Source organism: Cygnus olor, chromosome 1, assembly GCF_009769625.2.
Source record: "Cygnus olor isolate bCygOlo1 chromosome 1, bCygOlo1.pri.v2, whole genome shotgun sequence".
In the NCBI taxonomy this organism is placed as follows: Eukaryota; Metazoa; Chordata; class Aves; order Anseriformes; family Anatidae; genus Cygnus; species Cygnus olor.
The window spans coordinates 195,994,544-196,016,302 of record NC_049169.1 but is presented as its reverse complement, the minus strand read 5'-3'; the positions used below and the strand labels follow the sequence as shown (position 1 = coordinate 196,016,302).

General features: G+C 37.9%; 1 protein-coding gene across 2 annotated transcripts in view; it reads left to right on the top strand.

Annotated features, from left to right (window-relative positions):
• Positions 1 to 21,759, top strand: part of CNTN5 (contactin 5) — a 670,764-nt gene that overhangs the window by 187,196 nt on the left and 461,809 nt on the right. Inside the window, exon 3 of one of the 2 annotated variants that reach the window (XM_040544184.1) lies at positions 3,393 to 3,532. The gene's annotated coding sequence lies outside the window, so the exon portion shown is untranslated. Of the gene's footprint in view, positions 1 to 3,392; positions 3,536 to 21,759 lie in introns of both variants that reach the window. The other variant, XM_040544185.1, reaches the window with a different exon arrangement.

The window sequence follows — 21,759 nt, the reverse complement described above, 5'->3', positions numbered from 1 at the left end:
AACTACAGCAGGTCTTAATCAAATGTCTCCTCAGATCTGTTACCTCTACATTTTCCTCTCCTACCTTTCCCTTCCACAATATTTAGTGACTTTATCGCTGCTTCCCCTTTGTAACATATAAAAATTCAGATTCTTAAGTGGTCATTAATGGGCGTGTAATCTGTTTTGTCTGAGGATCACTGCTAGACTGCATAGCCCTACAGTGAGCTACACAGCCTTCCTGCATAACCTTTTTGTGGGTGCTGATTTTACACCTCTCTTCTACTCTAATTTCCTGTTCAGTCTATATTATAGCATCTATTAGTCACAGAATGTGGAAAAGTATAAAACTCTACAGCTGGAGTACTCTAAGGATTGCAAATAGCCCAAGAAAGGTTTGAGACCTTTGGGTGTAATGGGCTGTAAAAGTAAAAGCTGTGATTTACTGTTTCTTCCAGTTACTGAAACCTGATGGCCAGCCCACCTTCTGTGGAATTCAGTGATTTGCAGATGTTTATATCTAATAATAAGTTTGAGTAAATTGTGGTCATTTTCTTTTTCCTTTTAATGCATTGTACTTCCATGACATTGTGTAACCTTTTATTGCATAATGATTTTTGTGTCATTCAGTTCAAAGACAAAAATACTACACAAAGACTTATTATTATTATAAAAGCAAAACAGCTGAATTATTTCTGTTCTTTCAGGTTAAATCAGACTAAAAATGAAAACTGTTAATATCTAGACACATAACTATGCATGAACATGCAGTAAGAGCATATATGATACACGTACACACAGAGATCTTGGATATATATACCCATGTAATTTATGTAAGAGAAAGAAACTCAAGAAAATAGAAAAGATAAGTGCTTATCGTACCTAAAACAAGAGATTTGGTATTATTTCAACAGAGAATTTCTGTCTTTGTTTCTATATTCCACTACCAAAAAAAAAAAAATATACATGAATACATGTATATATATAAATATATATAGAACACCATAGGATAATGTGATTCTTAAGGGCAGTGTTTTCCTTCCCCAGGTGTGGCTGTAAAACCTCAAGGCAAATGACTGATCAGCTTAATAACATATAGGAATTAATTCAAAAATATGCTATGAAGGAGAGGAATTTTTATGCTTAAGATATTTTCATGGGGGAAAAAAATAAATATATATATATATATATATTTATATATATATATACCTAATGTGTAAAGTCAATAATTTATTGTTTTTGTTTTGTTTTGTTTTTATTATTGTGTAATTAAAATTCTGTCTCCTTGAAGAATTCTTATTATCACAGTTCCTCTTATTACAAAAAATAAAGGAAAGAACACTATTAGAAGGAGTAAGTTGAAACTGCCATGCATACTCTCCTCATATCTACCCCTTTTATGTTGTTAAGTGCAATTTTCCAACACCACCTGCATGCAAAGGTTAGCTTCAGTTGGGAGTGTGGCTAGTTCTCAATATCTTGAGTCCTCCACTAGGACTCAATGATTTCTTCCTTTGCATGTAAAACTCATAGGGACATTTTTATATGTTGGCTAGCATGCTCACAACTTGCTAATTCTGCACTGGTTTTCAAGTGCATCTTTCATCTGGATTTACTTTTTATGGTGCAGTGATTAAAAACATAAAAATACTGTAAGGGTATTGGAAGTGAGATATAATTCTCTCTCTTCCCACATGGTGGCTTCATCACTTAATCTTCCTCTTTATAATCTTTATAAAACTTGACTCTTTCCTATGTGCTAAACCTCACAGAAGAGTGAGCAGTCTGCCCTCCTACTACCTCACAAATCTATTCGGTTATTGGACTGCAGACATGGCTTTGAATCTTTCAAGCAGTATGGGATTCAGCTGTAATATCACTAGGCAAATTCCTATCCACTAGTCTGGTCTACAAAAAGTTAATGAGAAAAACATCAGATTTTCTCTCTTGTACTTTTTTTTTTCCTCCTTTTTTTTCCACTTTTTAAATATTCAGTACAACTCAAAACTACTGTTCAGTCCCTGAATTCAGTGCCTCACCAGAAGCAAGGTCTAGGTAAATTTTTCAATTGAGACTTCAATGCCAATACAATGAGGAAATTTTTCATAATACTCAAGTGCGTTAGCTATGAAGTTGGTAGTTAGTTCTACCACAAAGCCTTTGACAGAACTTCAGGCGTATAATGTGTTCCTTAACAATAACATAAACAGCTCTGACAAAGACAGGTAACTGGTATGTTTGTATGAATGTATGTATGTATTTATGATTAGACCTAAAATTATTTAATAGACATAGTTCCCAGGTGCTGACTGATTCTCAGGAAAATAACTTATGTAAAGAATAACTTGGAATGGGAAGACATTCTGTAATTCCTTTGATCAGGCTAAAATATTGAGAAAGTCAAGGGAAGAAGCAACTGAGTACATAAATCAGGTTAGGCACAAGAAAAACTACAAGCTAAAAAAAAAAAAAGAAGAAAAGAAAAAAGAAAAAAGGATTAGTTGTGATTTAGCTGTGTTTAGTGTTTAGTTAGTAAAGACTGCTGCAGGAAAAAAAAAAAGTGTTCAGACTTCGTGTGAAAGTTAATTAACCGAGAAGCTCATATACTGTCACAACAGTGGGATTATTTTTTTTTTTCTTTTTCTTTTGTAATTGAAGATGCTAGCAATTGTAAAAATTTACTTAAAGTGTTGTGTTTTCTCCAATGTTGCCAATTTAACTAAAAGAATGTCTATCTGAGTACAAAAATCTGATTCAAACAATAATTAGTTTAAGGAAGTCTTATGCTGTTTTTGTTAGTTTGTTTGTTTGTTTTTTGGGGGGTTAAACTGAACTGTGACACATGCCTGTAGCATCATTTCAAATGACTCATTTGAAAACAAAGTAATCAATGACTTTTTTAATTGCATGTTATCTGGAAAAGGCCACTTTTTATTATTAAAATAATATGGAAAATCATCTTTAGAAAAATGTACGTGAAGTAGTTTAAAATTCAAACAACAGAGGTTATTAAGCTTAACTAAGCTTAACAGGCAAATTAGTGTAGACATGAACCTTTTCTTTTTTCATTCTTCTCAGTACTATCATTTCCTTATATGGTAGCAAAAATAACTCTGTTACTGTTTCTTTTTTGAGGGAGGGAAGAGAAGGCTGGAGAAACAGCACTTTTTTCATAACAGCATATAGCAAAGCATTTGTATATCCTGTAGCCATTCAGAAACAAGAAATGTGTCTCAGATTTAGTTCATATAGCCAACCAATGCTGCCATGTCATGCAACACACAGGGAGTGATACATGAGAGTTAAAGAAATAGGTCTCCAAATACAAGAGGGATTGAGTGATTTAGGGGTCCAAATATAGGTCTACACATACAGGTAGCTAACATATATATATATATATTTCTGTTCCACAGATTACTGAAAAGGAGTCCTAACACTTTTTGATTCAGTTCTGCTCCTGAGCATCATCAGATTTCAAACATACAAGAACAATTTTCTGGAGATCATCTCTGTTTTGAAGGACAAAATCTGGACAGCCAGTAGGAGAGCTGAGGTAGTGGATATTTAAACCAAACTATTTTGGGAAAATGTTTATGAGCTTTATTGCTTGCATTTATTTGTTTATAAAATTAAGATCAAACATTGAGACTTTTGATAACAATTCAGCTTGAATAATCTTGCCAATAGAACACAGATTAATAAAAAGAGAGATCCAGTTTTCTGGATGTTACTGTTAGTAACCACCATGGGTTTGTAGAAGGTACTGTCTTAAAAGTGTTCACCACCCCTTGTAAATGTTTTAAAATAATCACTGTGGTATACTTGGAACCTGAGTGTGCTGAATAACTACTTAAAAATAGTTTTTGTCTAATTTTTAATAGTATCTGATTGATTCTGGAAAACTCTGGAAACAAGAATTAGACACTACGTCTATATTGCACTTTTAACCTCCCAGGTATTTCAGTGTGATTTGGTCTGGTTCTAGAATATGGTGGGTTTATTACAGGAGTCTGAATTCACCGGCAAGTTCTCATGGAAGTAAAATTAAAGATCAAGGCTAATGCACCTGGTTAAGCAGTCAAAATTTGTTCCTAAATAATCTTAAGTGGCTTATGTAACTCACTCCATGTTTTATTTTCATATTCAAATGAATACAAATGTATACTAATGATACAGGTGAAGGTGAAAAGTGGTCTGCTCATTAAGAGCCCATTGTGACACAAACTGGTGCAGTGTAGCAGCTGTAAGTATGATTCTTTTGTATCTGATATTAATTTTCAAGATGAATGATGGATATTCAGTTTAAATTTATCATGAATACATCTGCAGATGGAAATAAGATGGAGTAAATGTCTGTGGTTGTCTGTTAACAGGTGTACTTCATCATATAATAGTTGAATGACTTATGATCATGTAGTTCAGAACACCTCTAATTAATTTTTGAATTGAGTCTTCATTCTCAACCTCAAGCTATGTTTTATTAGTAGGTCAACATAAAGAGTCTGCTAAAGTGCAGTGTATGGCTGTGCAAATATATTTGGAAGCGCATAGTTCATTGTTGGATGTCAGACATTTTACCTGCCTACCTAACTAATTGAGAATCATACCGTAAGACTAGGAAGCCATTGTAATGAATGAGACAGTGTAGTCTGACCAGACATAACTGAATTAGAACTGATGAACTTGATATGAGTAGATTCACACTGTCATTTTAAATATAACACAGTTTAACTCATTTTCCTGCCCTTGAGAATTTATTGCAACCACTAAAAGTATAGGAAAGAATGGTGAATTTTAATTTGCTTTCTCTGTTACAAGCCTTATTATAGTAGCAGATTTATTGAAGGATAACCTTTCTATAAAAAAGCGGTGTTGCTCTAAGTTCATGTAAAATAGACATTCTAGCATCTAAGAGATGTCATTAATGTCCCTTAGGAGCAAGAGGTGGTAGAAGGAGAGAAGAGGGAAGAGTGTTTCCAGAGTCATAAATGAAAACTCATTCTCTGTTCTTTTTCTGTCCAAAGAATGGTAGAGATAAATTTAATACATAATTTTATTTGAAAATTTAACCTTCTGCAGATTTCTGTTTATCAAAATTGTAAGAATTCTGTGAGTCTTTAAAGTCTTTTGATAGTCCAACTTTGACAAATATGCAAGGATCATTTCTCTAGATATTCTTTCTATATAAATCTATAATAACTGGTGACTGAACCAACTTCTGGCCTGTCAGCCTTTGTGCATGATTTTAACTTCATGCTCTTTTACTCTGAGTATTGTGTCTGTTTCTTAAAGACATGTCATTTATTCGCAGAAACACAGAATGGTTGAGGTTAGAAGGAACATCTGAAGATCATCTAGTCAAACCCCTCTGCCAAGCAGGATCACCTAGAGCACATTGTGCAGGATGGCATCCAGGCAAGTTATGAGTATCTCCAGAGAAGGAGACTCCACAGCCTCTCTGGGTAACCTGTTCCAGTGCTCTGTCAGTCTCACATTAAAGAAGTTTTTCCTCATATTCGGCTGGATCTTCCTGTGTTTCAGTATCTGCCCTTTGCTTCTGTCACTGGGCACCACCAAAAAGAATCCAGCCCCATTGTCTTGACATTCACCCTTAATATATCTGTATATATTGATAAGATTCCCTTCTCAGCCTTCTTCTCTCCAGGCTAAACAGGCCCAGCTCTCAGTCTTTCCTCATAAGAGAGATTCTCCAGTTCTCTAATCATCTTTGTAGCCCTCCACTGGACTTTCTTCAGGAGCTCCATGTCTCTCTCGTACTAGGGAGTCCAGAACTGGACACGTTATCCAAATGTGGCCTCACCAGGGCTGAATAGAGTGGGAGGATGACCTTATTTGACTTGCTGGCAACACTGTTCTTAATGCACTCCGGGATGCCGTTGGCTTTCTTGGCCACAAAGGCACATTGCTGGCTCATGATTAACTTGCTGTCTGCCAGGACTCCCAGATCCTTCTCCACAGAGCTGCTTTCCAGCAGGTCAGCCCCCAACCCATACTGGTTCATGGTGCTATTTCTCCCTAGGTGCAGGAACCTGCAGTTGCCTTTGTTGAGCATCATAAGGTTCATCTTAGCCCAGCTCTCCAGCCTGTCTCTCTGAATGGTAGCACAGTCTTCTGGTGTATCAGCCACTCCTCCCAGTTTTGTGTCATCAGCAAGCTTGCTGAGAATGCACTCTGTCCCTTCATCCAGGTCATTGATGAGTGTTGAACAAGACTGGACCCAGTACTGACCCCCGGGGGACACCATTAGCTACAACCCTCCAACCAGACTGTGCTGCTCGGCCACTCTCACAACACTCTGAGTTCTGCCACCCAGCGAATTCTCAGTCCACCTCACTGTCCACTCATCTAACCCACACTTCCTGAGCTTACGTCTGAGGATGTTCTGGGAGACAGTGTCAAAAGCCTTGCTGATGTCAAGGTAGACAACATCCACTGCTCTCCCCCCATCTACTCAAACAGTCATTCCACCATAGAAGGCTATCAGGTTGGTTAAGTATGATTTCCCCTTGGTGAATCCATGCTGACTATTCCTGCTCACTTTCTTTTCCTTCATATGCTCATAGATGACACCCAGGATGAACTGGTCCATCACCTTTCCAGGGATGGATGTGAGGCTGACTGGCTTGTAGTTTCCTGGTTCCTCCTTCGTGCCCTTTTTGAAGACTGGAGAGACAGAGGCTTTCTTCCAGTCCTCGGGCATCTCCCCCATTCTGCATGACATTTCAAAGATTATGGAGAATGTCTATGCAATAACTTCCACCAGCTCCCTCAGCACTCATGGGTGCACCCCATCCAGGCCTACAGATTTGTGAGTGTCAGGTTTGCCTAAATGATCTCTAACCCAATCCTCCTCAACCAAGGGAAAGTCTTCCTTTCTCCAGACTTTCTCTCATGTCTCCACAAGGTCTGGGATTCCTCAGGTCTGGCCTTAGCAGTAAAGACTGAAGCAAAAAAGGCATTCAGTACCTCTGCCTTCTCTGTATCCTTCGTCACAAGGGCACCCACGCCATACAGCAGCAGGCCCACATTTTCCCTAGTCTTCTTTTTGCTATTGATGTGTTTGAAGAAGCCCTTCTTGTTGTCCTTTGCAAGATTTAATTCCACATGGGTACTTTCCTTGTGGCATCCCAGGATACTCTGAAAGTGTTCCTACATCTATAATCTATATATTTTTTCCACATTCCATATATATACTTCCTTCTTCTGATTGAGTTTTGCCAGAAGCTCCTTGCTCATCTATGCAAGTCTCCTGCCCCCTTTGCTTGACTTCTTCTTATTCGTAGGGATCCATCCATCTTGGGCTTGGAGGAGATGATGCTTGAATATTAACCAGTTCTCTTGGACCACCCTTCCTTCTAGTGCCCTAACCCATGGGGTTTCCTCCAAATCTTTCACCGAAAAGCCAAAGTTTTCCCTCTTAAGTCCAGGGTTGCAATACTGCTTATTGCCTTGCTTCCTCCGTGCAGTATCCTGAACAATTCCTAATGAACATTATTTTTAATTGTTCACTTATAACATTTCTTATGTAAAAATACCTTGTGGTTTAACCTGGCAGACAGCTAAACACCACACAGCCATTTGCTCACTCCACTCCGTCAATGTAATGGGGGAGAAAATTGAAAAGTGCAAGAATTCATGGGTTGACATAAGGACAGTTTAATAAGAAAAAAAGAATAATAATTAAAAAAAAAAGATGAAAGAAAAAGGGAAAAATGAATAAATAAAAAAAAGATATGCAATATAATTGCTCACCACCAGCTGACCAATGATTCAGGTGCCCCCACTAGCCAACTCCCCCTGGTTTTATTTTTCAGCATGAACAATTCATAAGGTATGGAATATCCCTTTGGATATTTGACAGTTTGGGTCAGTTGTCCTGGTTCTGTCCCCTCAAAGCTCCTTGTGCACCCCTAGCCTCCTTGTTTGCAGGGCAGCACAGGAAGCTGAAAAGTCCTTAACTTAGTGTAAGCACTGCTCAGTAACTACTAAAGCTTAAGTGTATTATCAGCATTATTTTGATCCTAAATCCAAAACACAGTGCCATATAAGCTACTAGGAAAAAAATAACTCTATCCCAGTCGAAAATAGGACAAAAAATAATCCACGATTGCCCGTGAAACACAAATCATTCTGTATTTTGTTCCACTTCTATAAAGGAGGATGATTTGGAACAATTTTATGCCCAAGTGTGAGCTGTTTATTTACTGGTGAAGAATATGCCCTAAATTGCTCCATACGGGGTTGGGGCAATCCCAGACAGGAGTACAGACTGGGAGAAGAACACATTGAGAGCAGCCCTGCAGAGAAGGACTTTGGGGTTCTGGTGGATGAAAGGCTCGACATGAGACAGCAGTGCGCACTTGCAGCCCAGAAGGCCAGCTGCGACCTGGGCTGCATCAACAGAGATGTCACCAGCTGGTCAAAAGAGGTGATTGTGCCCCTCTACTCTTCCCTGGTGAGGCCTCACTTGGAGTGCTGCATCCAGATTTGGGGCCCCCAGCACAAGAAAGATGTGGACCTGTTAGAGTGGGTCCAGAGGAGGGCTATGAAGACGATCAGAGGGCTGGAGCACTTCTCCTATGAAGAAAGGCTGAGAGAGTTGGGGATGTTCAGCGTGGAGAAGAGAAGGCTCCAGGAAGAACTCATTGGAACCTTTCAGTACTTAAGTCTTATAAAAAGGATGGAGAAGGACTCTTTACTTGGGTACATAATGTTAGAACAAGGGGGAGTGGTCTTAAACTAAAAGAGGACAGATTTAGATGATTAGAAGTTAGGAGGAAATTCTTCATTCAGAGAGTGGTGAGGCCCTGGAACAGGTTGCCCAGAGAAGTTGTGGACGCCCCATTCCTGGAGGTGTTCAAGGCCAGGGTGGGTGGGGCCTTTGCCAACCTGATCTAGTGGGTGGCATCCCTGCCTATGGCAGGGGGGTTTGAGTCAAATGATCTTTAAAGTCCCTTCCAACCCAAGCCATTCAATGATTCTCTATGATTCTACAGGTTTTTGCCCTGTTTCTGTTCTTTATTTTCTATGGATTTATCTGCAGTTGAATTTGCCAGGAATAAAGATTACATGCACAACTATGTTAAATCGGAATAGCTGGTGCACATCAAAGTTTGGTTCTTCATTTTAAGTTAATCACTCAGATAAATGTAGAACACCAGCAAAGCTTGCAAAAATAAAAGAAATCTTTCCAGTGCATATTTTTGAATAGGCTACATCAGTCCTTTTATTATATCTATCTTTACCATGTGGACCTGGGCATAGTGATTACATTTAGTAGGTCTTTTTAGAACTGCTATTTCTTTCAAGTTTTACTTGAAAAAAAAATGCTTCCATTAGTAAAAAAAAAAAAAAAAAAAAAAAATGTTGCTAAAATAGACCATATATGTTTGTCATATATTGTTATTTAGACAATCTGAAATTCTGGCAGTTATAATAGTGATGGACAGGAACAAAAGTATTAGTGATTTGCAAAAATACATCTCTACGTTGTCTCCCAAATGTGAAGATTTCAGTAAATTAACATACTGAGTGAGTGGAAGGACCTTACATGAATTAGCCATTTCTGTATGTGTGGAGTTTAACAAACCTTAAATGGCTTGTGCTAGATAAAATAAAAACAGAAAAATGACCTTTATCTTTGCCACCACTGCAAATCATGTTGTTCCACTGTTCCAGTGATGCGTAGGGGTGGATATAACGGAGATGAGTACAATAGACTTTTCCATAGACTGAGTTTTCCAGGTCATTTAATTCTGTCTAGTGTCTTCAGAACCTTTCCAACAGAGCTAATGATAACAGATTGCCACATTATCCTGTTCATGGTGACCTGTTTGGGTAGATGCCAGAAATTCTACTCACTCAAAACTATGAGTGAAAAAAAAAAGTGTTTACCAATTCACTTCTAATGGTTACTATAACGTATTCAGAGCAAATAAAATAATGCATTGCATTATTGAGCACTTCATGTGTTAAGTAATTATTCTATTATTCTGAAAATTGATACTTTGATTTGGATTACAGCTATGCTACAGCTTGTTTTAAATTTTTCTTGCAGAATCTGGCCTCCAGCCAATTCATGTTCCATAGGGTTAGTTTCCCAGGTCTGACAAGTTCGTTTTTACAGCAAGGAGACAGTTAAAGATATCCAAACTAACTAAATATACTAACTTACTTCTCTCCTTGCTAAAAAAGAACTAACTGTGGCTCAGATGGTGATGAATGTAGCATTTAGCTGGAAGTTGTGATTGCTTCTGGGATAAATTAACTTAGAAAAGTGCAAAGGAGAAAGTTTTTCTACCTATGCATATGGCCACGTTGAGTCTTGGACACTGATGATTTTAGGTTTTGCCCCAGTTTTTTGTATCTGAATGTCCAATGTAATCTTCTGATAACCAGGAAACTTGAAATAACACTATTTTCCATGAAAAGCATTTATTAATATTTAATTAAATATATAGAAATAATGAGTCTTCCCATTAGCTACTTCAATATAAAGTGTTTCTCCATTCCAATCAGAAAAAAATAACTTTGTGGAAAAATATCTTCCTGGTAGTTCTGCTTTTGAGATACCTTGGTCTTGACTATTACTCCTACCTAATTTTGAAGAGTTAGAGGGATCTAAAATTTTAAATGTTAATTTATTCATACTGATTCCTAAACCTGGATTTTTTAAAGATATATGTATATATATCATATGTATATGTATACGTATATGATCGTATGTATATTTCAAGTACATATATGTGAATAATTATATATATGTGAAATATTCAAGTATGATATATATATCTAAACTGCATTTTATTTCCTGTAGAAATTCTATGTACATCATACTCGTTCCCTATCAATGCAAATTTCATGTTAAGAGAATTACCAAAGCTCACTATGCACCAACAATTTATTTCAACTTTCCGTTTATACCTGTTTGTTTCCTAACTTAAGACTGATATTCAAGCTTGTGTTGAGCATGTAAGCCACTTGCAGCACCACTTCTTTATCAGCAGTTTCAAGGGGGGAAATAATTCCTACTGTTTTGACAAGATGAGGAGAACTAAAGCTCAGTATTATTTTTTGTCATTATACTAATAATTAGTATTTATTGGTTATAGCAGGAGTATTTTTCCTATTTAAAGTCCTTAGAATGAAATCTATTTTCATCCTTTTAATAACATATGCAGTGGGATTTCTGAAGAATTTATGTAATTAATTCTTTCAAATTCATATGCATATTGTTATTGCTTTAACATTTGATACTGATAGAACTGAGCTGCAAAATATTTAATGACATTTTGCAAGTAATATCTTATCAAGTTTGTCATTACCACCTGACACAAGCAATTTTAGAAATCAACAGTCTTGTTAGTTAATGTTAATGAATGTGGCAGTCACACATCATTGTCTCTTACCTTGGTTTTCATGTCTTTTTATAGAAGGGAGAGGGGGAGGAGGGGGTTTATTGCAGTTATAGGCTTCAGTATTATTGATTGTACAACTGTAAAATCACTTGTTACTGACGTGTCTGGATTTTGTATCACATGAATGTAGGTAACTGCCAGGAAAAAAAGTGGCTACATGTAGAAGCAAAGTTCATAGATTCATAGTGTTCACATTAAAACCAACCTGCGCTGACATGACAAACCCAGCTCCATCTCCTCATTGACCTCCCTGTAGGCACTGGGAGTGCTGGTAGGACCCTTCAAGCTGTCTCTGCTTGAGGCTGAGCAAGTCTAGCTCCTCTTGCTTCACAAGAAAAGTGCTCCAGGCCCCACAGTCTTGGTGGCCTCTTGGTGGCCTCTTGGTGGCCAGTTGGTTACCTTTTTTTTCTTTTTACACTATTCTACATACAGAAATTCTCAGAGAAGTGTGAAATAAGACTTTCTTTAACTTCATGAGGCAACATTCAGAAACATGATTGAATTGATCTTTTTTTTTCTGATTTGAGGCCAATTTTTATTTAAGTTAAAGTAGCATGAGTCAGACTCTCACTGATTACCAAAAATAGAATTTGGCCTTCAGATACAAACATCCAAAGGGTGCATCCAATTTCTTAAAAATAAGGATCTTGTATAACTCCTACTCTCTTAATTGTATTTTTTTTTTTTTTTTGCATTCAGAAACATCAGAATGAGATAAAGAGGCAAAATAAGAAACATAATGATCTAATTTGTTTTTTAGGCATTTTCTTTACTCGTGTCTTTTGGTGATACTTGCACAGCTGCAGTTTCCCGTAAACATCAGATTCTCTATTTAAAGGGAATAAGCAAAAACAAAGAACAACTTTTAACTGATGTGAAAGGCACCCCTGTATAATTGTTCTAAAATGAGTGGGAACCATACCAGATCTTACTATGAAATAAAATATCTGAATGGGTCTGCTCCACTAATGTTGGTCAACACCAGGTACTCGTGCACATCTCTACTTTTCCGAGAGTCCAGCCTTGTCCTCAGACCAAGAGTATGGCAGCCATTAGTGTAACGACTTTAAAGACAGTGTACATCCTGAGGAACTCCTTAAGAAACTATTATAATTTAGCATTGTATGAGTGATTGAGCAAAAGAAAGTCTTAGTTTTACACATAATTGTTTTTCTTTGATATACTTAAGTATAGACATGATTTATTTCTACCCCTTTTGTCTCTTACTAGATAAAATTATCAGTGTGTAAGTTTTTTATTTTTATTTTTTAGACCTTGACTCTACCTCCTGTTTGTTGCATGTGGTGATGTTCTGCTTTGCTGCTTTTAGATACTAAAAGACATCTAAGTGTGGGTTGCTCACTGCTGATCCTTCTAGAGGCAAGAAAGAAAATGAAAATGCACAGGACAAAAATAAGTCCTCTTAATATAAAGTCCTAAGAAATAGAAATAATTAGGCAATTTGTTTCAGGTTTATTTGTATTAGCTTGAAAGGGAGCTCAGTGTTTCTACATCAGACACAGGAGTCAAAGTCAATGGATATTGTGCATAAGTGAATACGGCACTCATTTTGACACTTTTTTTTAAAACTCAAGCTTTTAAAACTATAGCTTTTAAAAACATGGACTTTGCTGTAAAGAAGGAAAAAAAAAAGGTACATAGACTGTGTCTGTGATTTAGCAACTGAAGGTTTTAGGTCATCATTTATTGGAGCAGAATAGAATAGAAACACAAGGCTTTTTCAATGTCTCTTTTCTTTCACTCCAAAATCTTTTCAAAATAATTTGTAATTTAAGAACAAACAAGTAAATGAGTTATCACACAGAATAATCTAACATAATTCTGTGATTAAACATTAACATCTAGATAGACAATTAGAACCATTATGACCACGGTGTTTTAACATTACTGGTGAAAGAAATCACCAGATTTATTTACTAAATAATAAAATGTGGAAGGAAGCACATGTATTGAAGAATAGTTTTGATAGAATCTTACCCAGTGGGCTGAGTATGTTCTGGATTTCAAGAAAGTTTTTGTGTGTCAGTAGAGACACACCATAGAGAAGGAAGTATTCTTTAATTCTGGAAATGAAGGCTTTTGATAGAGATTCACTCCCCATTTTTGCCAGACTCTCAAGGCCACTGTCCTTCAAGAAAACCCTTCCATGGATGAAAAAGGAGAAAAAAAAAAAAAAAAATAATAATTTTAACTTTTTTAATATGTTAAACAAATGAAAATGCAAGGAAACCTGTACAGAATTTATACTTCAATTATTTATGAGCACTAGGCAGTATAAAAATAAATTTAGGTAAACTACTGTTTGTAATAAGTAAAATACAACATCTAAATGCCATAATAATAATCCTAGTTAGCACTTGAGATGTTTCTTGCAGCAAAATTCAATTTCCAAAATTAGATTTAGAAAATCCTTCACGCCAGATTAGTTAAATTGAAATGTTTCTTTAAGCCTTGATTTGTGCAAATGTATAGTTTCAAGAGACATAACTATAAGTAGAAGGGGAACAGAATGGCACTGCAAGTGTCAGCAGTTCCTTGGCAAAACTTATTTCAACTTGATACATGTAGACAGAAAACTTTGCTTAGTTTTCTCTAATGAATGTGAGCTAAATAATTGCTTTATTTCTTCAAAGTGAAAGAAATCTGCTTTTTATTTTCAACTTTCAACATCTCAATTTCCATATGTAAACTGAATATAGCACAATTACCTGGACTCTGCAGTGTGGGAAAATACATTTTTATTCCCCAGACTTCTTTATCTACCTCATGGTAGAGATAACATCCTTTTTTTTTTTTTTTTTTTTCTTTTTATTAAAGGAGTTGCTATAGATATAAATGTAGTGGGTATAGCTCATTCTTCTTTAGGCAAATCCTCGTTTTTGCTGATAGTAATTCTGGAGCATCTCATAAAGATAAAATTGGCTACATAAACTTCAATAAATGGTCTCTGAACTCAGTTTCAAGACTGCCCTCTGAGCACTTCACTTGTATCTGCACTCTTTTGATGTCTCTGCACTAGTTCCAACCCTAAAGAAATTGTGTAACTCTTTCTATCACAGATTATGTATAAAATCAGTAATTGCTGTTCTTTTTTATATTAAATGTGGTTTTGATAATTAACATGTACTTAAGAAGTGCTGTTCAGTTTTCTATATATATTGATATGTAGATCTTAGTTGATTATTTTTGTAATGCAAATTTTCAGATGGATTCCTATCCTACTATTCATAGATTAGGAAAAAGATATGACTTTATAGTTCTATGTATAGAAACTGTGGAGGTACAGTTCAGTCTGTCATTCAGGGAGACAGAAACATGTTCCCACTGGCTTCTGTAGGTTGAGGTCCCAGGTACTCTATTTGGTTATATGAAAATATGAAAATCAGTTTGCTGTGTCCCTTGCGTAATACAGTTCATTGGAAACACAGAGTTACCACTGAAGAGGAACTCAAGAGATTGAAAGTAATATAGGAAGGTATCACTATACTTTCCTCATTACATTATGAGTATTACAAGCCACAATATTTCACTTTCCTACTATGTCCTTCTCTTTCATCTGATAAATCAACTGTCCTTACTATCCTGGCTCTATGTGATAAAATGCATGTGTACAGTCTTACATGCTAGGTTTTAGATTATTTGTTTAACAGAATCTCTGATCTGAATTGTTGGAATAAAAAAAGGAAAGGTAGATCAACAGGCAAAATATTTAAAAATTCTGAAACACTAGTTTTCGTACTATGACAGATCTTGAAAATAGAAAGTCTATAGAACAAATAGCTAAAAACCTAGTTCAAATTCCACTGTAGTTAAGAGCAAGGCTTCTGGCAGTGACAATGGTTGGATCAGCCTATACAATTCAAAGAAATTTACATCATACCATCTGTCTGGGAAGTGGAGCCCTATAAAATTTTATATGCCTATCAAAGACAAAATATCTACTGATAACTACAGGGAATTTGGAGTAAGCATATTAACTCTGACCAGAAAAGAACAAATTAATTCAAACTTAATAGAAGAGGAACTGAGTGGAGATATGGATTCGCGGAGAGCCAGAAAGCATGAGATAGCATGAAGCTAGATCTTGAAGGTGTGGTATATCCTTTTTTTGTATTTTTGTATCAGGATGACTACAAAAACAATCAAGCAAACAAGCAAGCAAACAAAGAAAACACTCATTAAAGCTCTACAGTGACTAATCAATTTGGAAACTAAAATACGTCCTAGCAATTAAAAGTGGAATAGGAAAGACAGGGTGGCAGAAAACCCGTGGAAGAAGAGCATCTGATTAAAGCAATCTTAGCAGATAAATGAACAGTTCATTCTCTGAAGGCAAACCTAGAAGAGCTCTTAGAAAAACTGACAACATCATGACCCAATATGAAAACTTCATAAAGAATGTGAAAAAAATGGACAGCAATGCCAGTCAAATAATCTCGCAAACCATTTAGAAAATAGAAGACACACTGCAACCTTGTAACTCCCTAGAATAGTGTGGGGACTAGAACACAAAAATTGAATAGAAACAAAAGAACATATATATATATATATATATATATATTTTTTTTTTTTTCACAAAATTGGATCAACATAAAAACAAACAAAAGCCTAAAGAGAGAGAAGTTGTAGGTGAAAATCTCCAAGGGACCGCCATTGTCTATGTGTCTGTTTTTAACAGTTATGTAATATCCATTGTATAGGTGGTGGTAATATAACTGCTGTTTAAATAACCATGTAGGAACATAATAGGAAACAGAAGATATTCTGTGAGAATTAGATTAGATTATTAGGAATGAAGCTTGAATTTCCATCTCTGCTTTTGCTTTTCTCAGGGAATATATAATTGAGCAGCAGCAAAATGAGAAATTTTGAACATTGGTTTTACAAGTTATTTTTATTTTCTCTTTCATAGAAAGGAAAATGAACATATATCATTATCCTACTGACTTTCTACCAAGTCATCAATGTTATTAAAACTCCAATATATAGACTGCAATTTGTACAAAAGAGACTTCTTTGTGACTATAGCAAAGGAGTAATAATTCAACTGAGGCTGAAGAATGACTCCATTTTAAACCCGAATGCTTTTCGTTAATATTTTTATGCTTGCATGAAATCTATCAATATAATATTTTTTCTTTATAGATTTTCTTAGTAACAACAAATGAAATCTTAATAATTCTTATGATCTCAGTACAAGTAACAATGAAGTGACCCTATTTGAAATTGTGGCAATTGTCATACCAGTAATCAGTCATGTTGCTAAATTTAAAAATAATTTGACTGATGAAGAAGAAATGTGTGTTTTTCTTGCATAATGCATTCATTTTCCATAACAAGTTAGCTCCCACATAAATTCAGTCTTCCAGATGAATGAATGTTCAGTTAAACAAGAATCTGGAACTTATACATTAAAATAAATGCAACTGTACTGATCATAGTAATTGAATTAACAGATGCATATGCAGTAGCGACTATTTAGCTGATAACATATACACTGCAATATTGAATATAGTTAAAATTCACTTTTTACAAATGACTCCACATTTTTCAGTTCCAGTTGTACAAGGTTAGAAATGCATGCATGAATTAGCATGATTTCTTTATTTAACTTTATTTGCTTACACAGAACTTGCCATTCAGAAATTGCCAGTTCAAGAAACTATTAAAAAAAAAAAAAAAAAAAGCTATTTTAAGTCAATGAATGGAACCTGGGATGCCTAGCTAGGATACATCTGGGCCCAGTATTACACATTAAAGTTCATTTGGCACACTTTAGTGTCATGTTACGGAAGTCAACTGGTTAAGGTTTTGCAAAATGGAATACACAAAGAATGTATAACAGGATTTTATGTTGTAACTGTAAACCATATTAAATATAACCTGTGTTTAGTTTGAAATAGAATTCTTCAAAGTATGTGCTGTCTGTATTATGCATTCAGTCCTTGTCATATAATTCTTTTACTGGGAATTGCTGAGGAAATTACATTCTTATGGGTAGTAAAACAGAACTTCGCAGTTCTTATTATAAAAGTATTTTGTCATAATTTGGCTTTTCTTCTGAGAGCAAAAGCTGTTACCTATAATTGACATACCTCTATCAACCAGTCTAATCAGAATCTTTCTTAACTGTTAAAGAGCCTTCATGTACTATTATGGGCTATGCCTATATTATGGTCAAGACTGTAATCACCTTCAGAACCCACCCATATGAGGTATCTACATATTTATATTTGCCACCTCTGCTGCAATACCCTGATTTCAACACCCTTCATCCTCTTACCACTATTCAATTCACTATTGAAAGCTTCTGCTTAATATTTGGGTAGGAAATGTGTTCCGCTTTTCTGGCTCCTGGAGGTTGCTTCCTTGTTATATATTTAGAGATTTTTTGAACACGTATTCTTTGAACACGAAGTCTGCAACAAGTTGAGACACCCCATGGTGTTGAGCATTATTTTTTTCAATCGTGTTCAAAGTGGTTTGTTGATTGTATTAATGACACATAATTAGCCAGCCAGCAATGAACCACATCTTCATGACAAATAGTAGCAATACAAAAGATAAATCATGATACTGGACATTTATGAAATGTTAATAAATACATTTAAATTGCTGAACATCCTTTTATAACTAAACAAGAAGTGTGAATCATACACACTCGTATAATTGCATATGGGCTTTGGATTTGTTGACACCTATGCTAGCCTATGTGGTGGGTTAGCCACAACAGGCACACACCCAAGGTGCACCCTGCATTGCACCTTGCAGCCCAGTGAAAATTTCCATGGTCCTTTTATACCGCTTTTCAAGCTGACTTCCCTCTTTCCAAAACCTCTTGGTAATGCCCCAGCTGGCATTTAATCTAGGAATCATTGACCTCTTCCCTTCTAGCATTACTAGCATTTGGACAAACAGGCTCTCACACAGTTCTGGGTAATCTTTTCACATGCCATACACTTTCATTGCCACCCTTCCAGCTGCTGCTATCCATGGCAAGGGCAGTGTGTGGGTATCCTGTGTGGCTGCAATCCTACTTTTTTGTTCTTGTCTTCTGCTGGTTCTGTAATGGACTTCTGTTTCTACTTTGAAAGAGAAAGAAAAACTTTAAAATCCCACTGGGCTGCAGGGTGCTGGTGGGTTTGTTGGAGGGCTCTGAACCTGCTGAAAGTGAATGTGGGGGCATAATGAACTAGCACCATAGTTAAGAAATATGAAGCAAAGCATATCATTTTGGGTGCAACAGGCTCTCCTATGCAGGAGAAGCATGGAAGTCTCTTCTGTGTTTAAATACAAATTAGGCTGCTGGGGGTGAGGCTACCTACATAGTACAGGGGATTCATTATAGCATATTTACCTTGTGATAACTAATCATGGCCTTCTTGGGACCATTGTTGTTTAATATCTTTATCAATAACATAGAGATTGACTGCACCCTGAGCAAGTTTGCACATGACACATAGATGAATGGTGTTATTGATACCATCAAGGCCATCCAAAGGGATCTAGACAAGCTTGAAATGTGAGCCCACATGAACCTGATGAACTGAACTTGGTACAACAATGCCAAGTACAATGTGCTGCAACTGGATCAGGGCAATCCCAGACAGGAGTACAGACTGGGAGAAGAACACATTGAGAGCAACCTTGCAGAGAAAGACTTTGGTTCTGGTGGATGAAAGGCTCGACATGAGACAGCAGTGCACACTTGCAGCCCAGAAGGCCAGCTGCGACCTGGGCTGCATCAACAGAGGAGTGGCTAGCAGGTCAAAGGAGGTGATTGTGCCCCTCTACTCTTCCCTGGTGAGGCCTCACTTGGAGTACAGCAACCAGGTCTGGGGCCCCCAGCACAAGAAAGATGTGTAGCTCATTAGAGTGAGTCCAGAGGAGGGCTACAAAGATGATCAGAGGGCTGGAGCACTTCTACAGAGAAAGGCTGAGAGAGCTCAGGCTGTTTAGTCTTGAGAAGAGAAGGATCTGGGGAGACCTTATTGTGGCCCTTCAGTACTTAAAAGGCTCTTATAAAAAAGATGAAGAGCTATTTTTTATTTGGGGAGATGATGGTAGGACAAGGGGATATGGTTTTAAACTAAAAGATTTAGATTAGAGGTTAGGAGGAAATTCTTCATTCAGAGGGTGGTGAGGCCCTGGAACGGGTTGCCCAGAGAAGTTGTGGATGCCTCATTCCTGGAGGTGTTCAAGACCAGCTTGAATGAGGCCCTGGGCAACCTGATCTAGTGGGTGCATCCCTGTCCATGTGAGAGGGTTGGAGCTTAGATGATCTTTAATGTCCCTTCCAACCCCAGTCATTCTATCATTCTAGCATTTTAATTAAACCAATTATGTCAGATTTAGCAGAGCAGAATATTATGTCTGAAGACCATAAAAGTTCAGATAACTAAAGTACGATACAAGCATAGTTCTCAACTCAACACAGTTCAAAGTTTAATTCACATTCTCCTCACTGAACTTCCACTTAATCATGGCGCTAATTTTACTCTAGTTTTTTAGTTAATATTTCCTTTGTTCTCTATCATTCTACTTTTAGACAGATGCACACCTACTGCTTTTGTAGAATCATAGTATACCCTGAGTTGGGATGACAAGGGACCCATGAGGATCATCAAGTCCAACTCCTGACTCCTCACAGGGTAATGTAAGAGTTAAGTGTTGTCCCAATGTCGCAGAGCTCAAGGAGGAGGTGGAGAGGTTGAGGGCCATCAGGGAGTGTGAGCGGGAGATAGACTGGTGGAGCAACTCCCTGCAAGGCCTGAAGGAGAGGTAGCGGGGTGAGACACCCCAAATTGGGATGGACCCCCTGCCCTGTCGCTGTCGGGCAGAGGGAGGGGACCTAGGAGTTGAGGAGGAATGGAGACAGGTCCCTGCTCGACCTCGCAGGCAATGACCCCCCCCTACCGGCCCCACCTTCCCAGGTGCCCCTGCACAACAGATTTGAGGCCCTGGAGCTTGAGAGACCGGTGGGTGAGGATGAGGTAGAAAGTCTACCCAGAAGGATGCCTAGGGCAAGGAAGCTGACTCCATGTCTCAAGACTGCCTCCATCAAGAAAGATAGAAGGGTAATCGTTGTAGGCAACTCCCTTCTCAGGGGAACAGAGGAACCTATTTGTCGGCCTGACCCTACCCGTAGGAAAGTCTGCTGCCTCCCTGGGGCCAGGGTCAGGGATGTTGCCAGAAAGCTTCCCAACCTGGTTCGCCCCTCTGATTACTATCCTCTTTTGATAGTTGAGGCTGGCAGTGATAATATTGAAGTGAGAAGCCTGAAGGCTATCAAACAGGACTTCAGGGGACTGGGATGGTTAGTGGATGGAGCAGGAGTAGAGGTGGTGTTTTCGACCATTCCTACAGTGGCAGGGAGGGGTACCTAGAGGACACGGAAAGCCCAGCTGATAAACACATGGCTCAGAGGCTGGTGCCAACACAGAAATTTTGTTTTTTTTTGACCATGGGGCGCTTTACTCGGCACCTGGCCTGATGGCTGCAGACGGGTCCCACCTATCTCTAAGGGGAAAACGGATCCTAGCCCAGGAGCTGGCAGGGCTCATTGAGAGGGCTTTAAACTAGGTAAGAAGGGGGACGGGGCTGAAATAAGGCTTGTTAGAGGTGTGCCAGGGGGGACCATGGCAAGGCCGGGGAAGAAGGCAATGGCCCAACTGAAGTGCATCTACACTAATGCACGCAGCATGGGTAACAAACAATAGGAGCTGGAAGCCATCGTGCAGCAGGCAGGCTATGACTTGGTTGCCATCACGGAAACGTGGTGGGACCACTGTCATGACTGGAGTGCTGCAATGTCTGGCTATAGGCACTTCGGAAGGAACAGGCAGCGCAGAAGGGGTGGTGGTGTGGCTCTCTATATTAGAGAGTGTTTTGATGTTGTGGAACTTGAGACTGGGAATGATAAGGTTGGGTCCCTATGGGTTAGGATCAGTGGGAAGGCCAACAAGGCAAGCATCCTGGTGGGGGTCTGTTATAGACTGCCAAACCAGGATGAGGAGATGGATGAGGAGTTCTACAGGCAGCTGGCAGAAGTTGCAAAATCTTCAGCGCTTGTTCTCGTGGGGGACTTCAACTTCCCAGACATATCCTGGAAGCACAACACAGCCCAGAGAAAGCAGTCTAGGAGGTTTCTGGAGAGCGTGGAAGATAGCTTCCTGACGCAGCTGGTTAGAGAGCCTACCAGGGGAGGTGCCCCGCTAGACCTTCTCTTCACAAACAGAGAAGGACTGGTGGGAGATGTAGTGGTCAAGAGCTGTCTTGGGCAGAGTGACCACGAAATGGTTCAGTTCTCTATTCTTGGCGA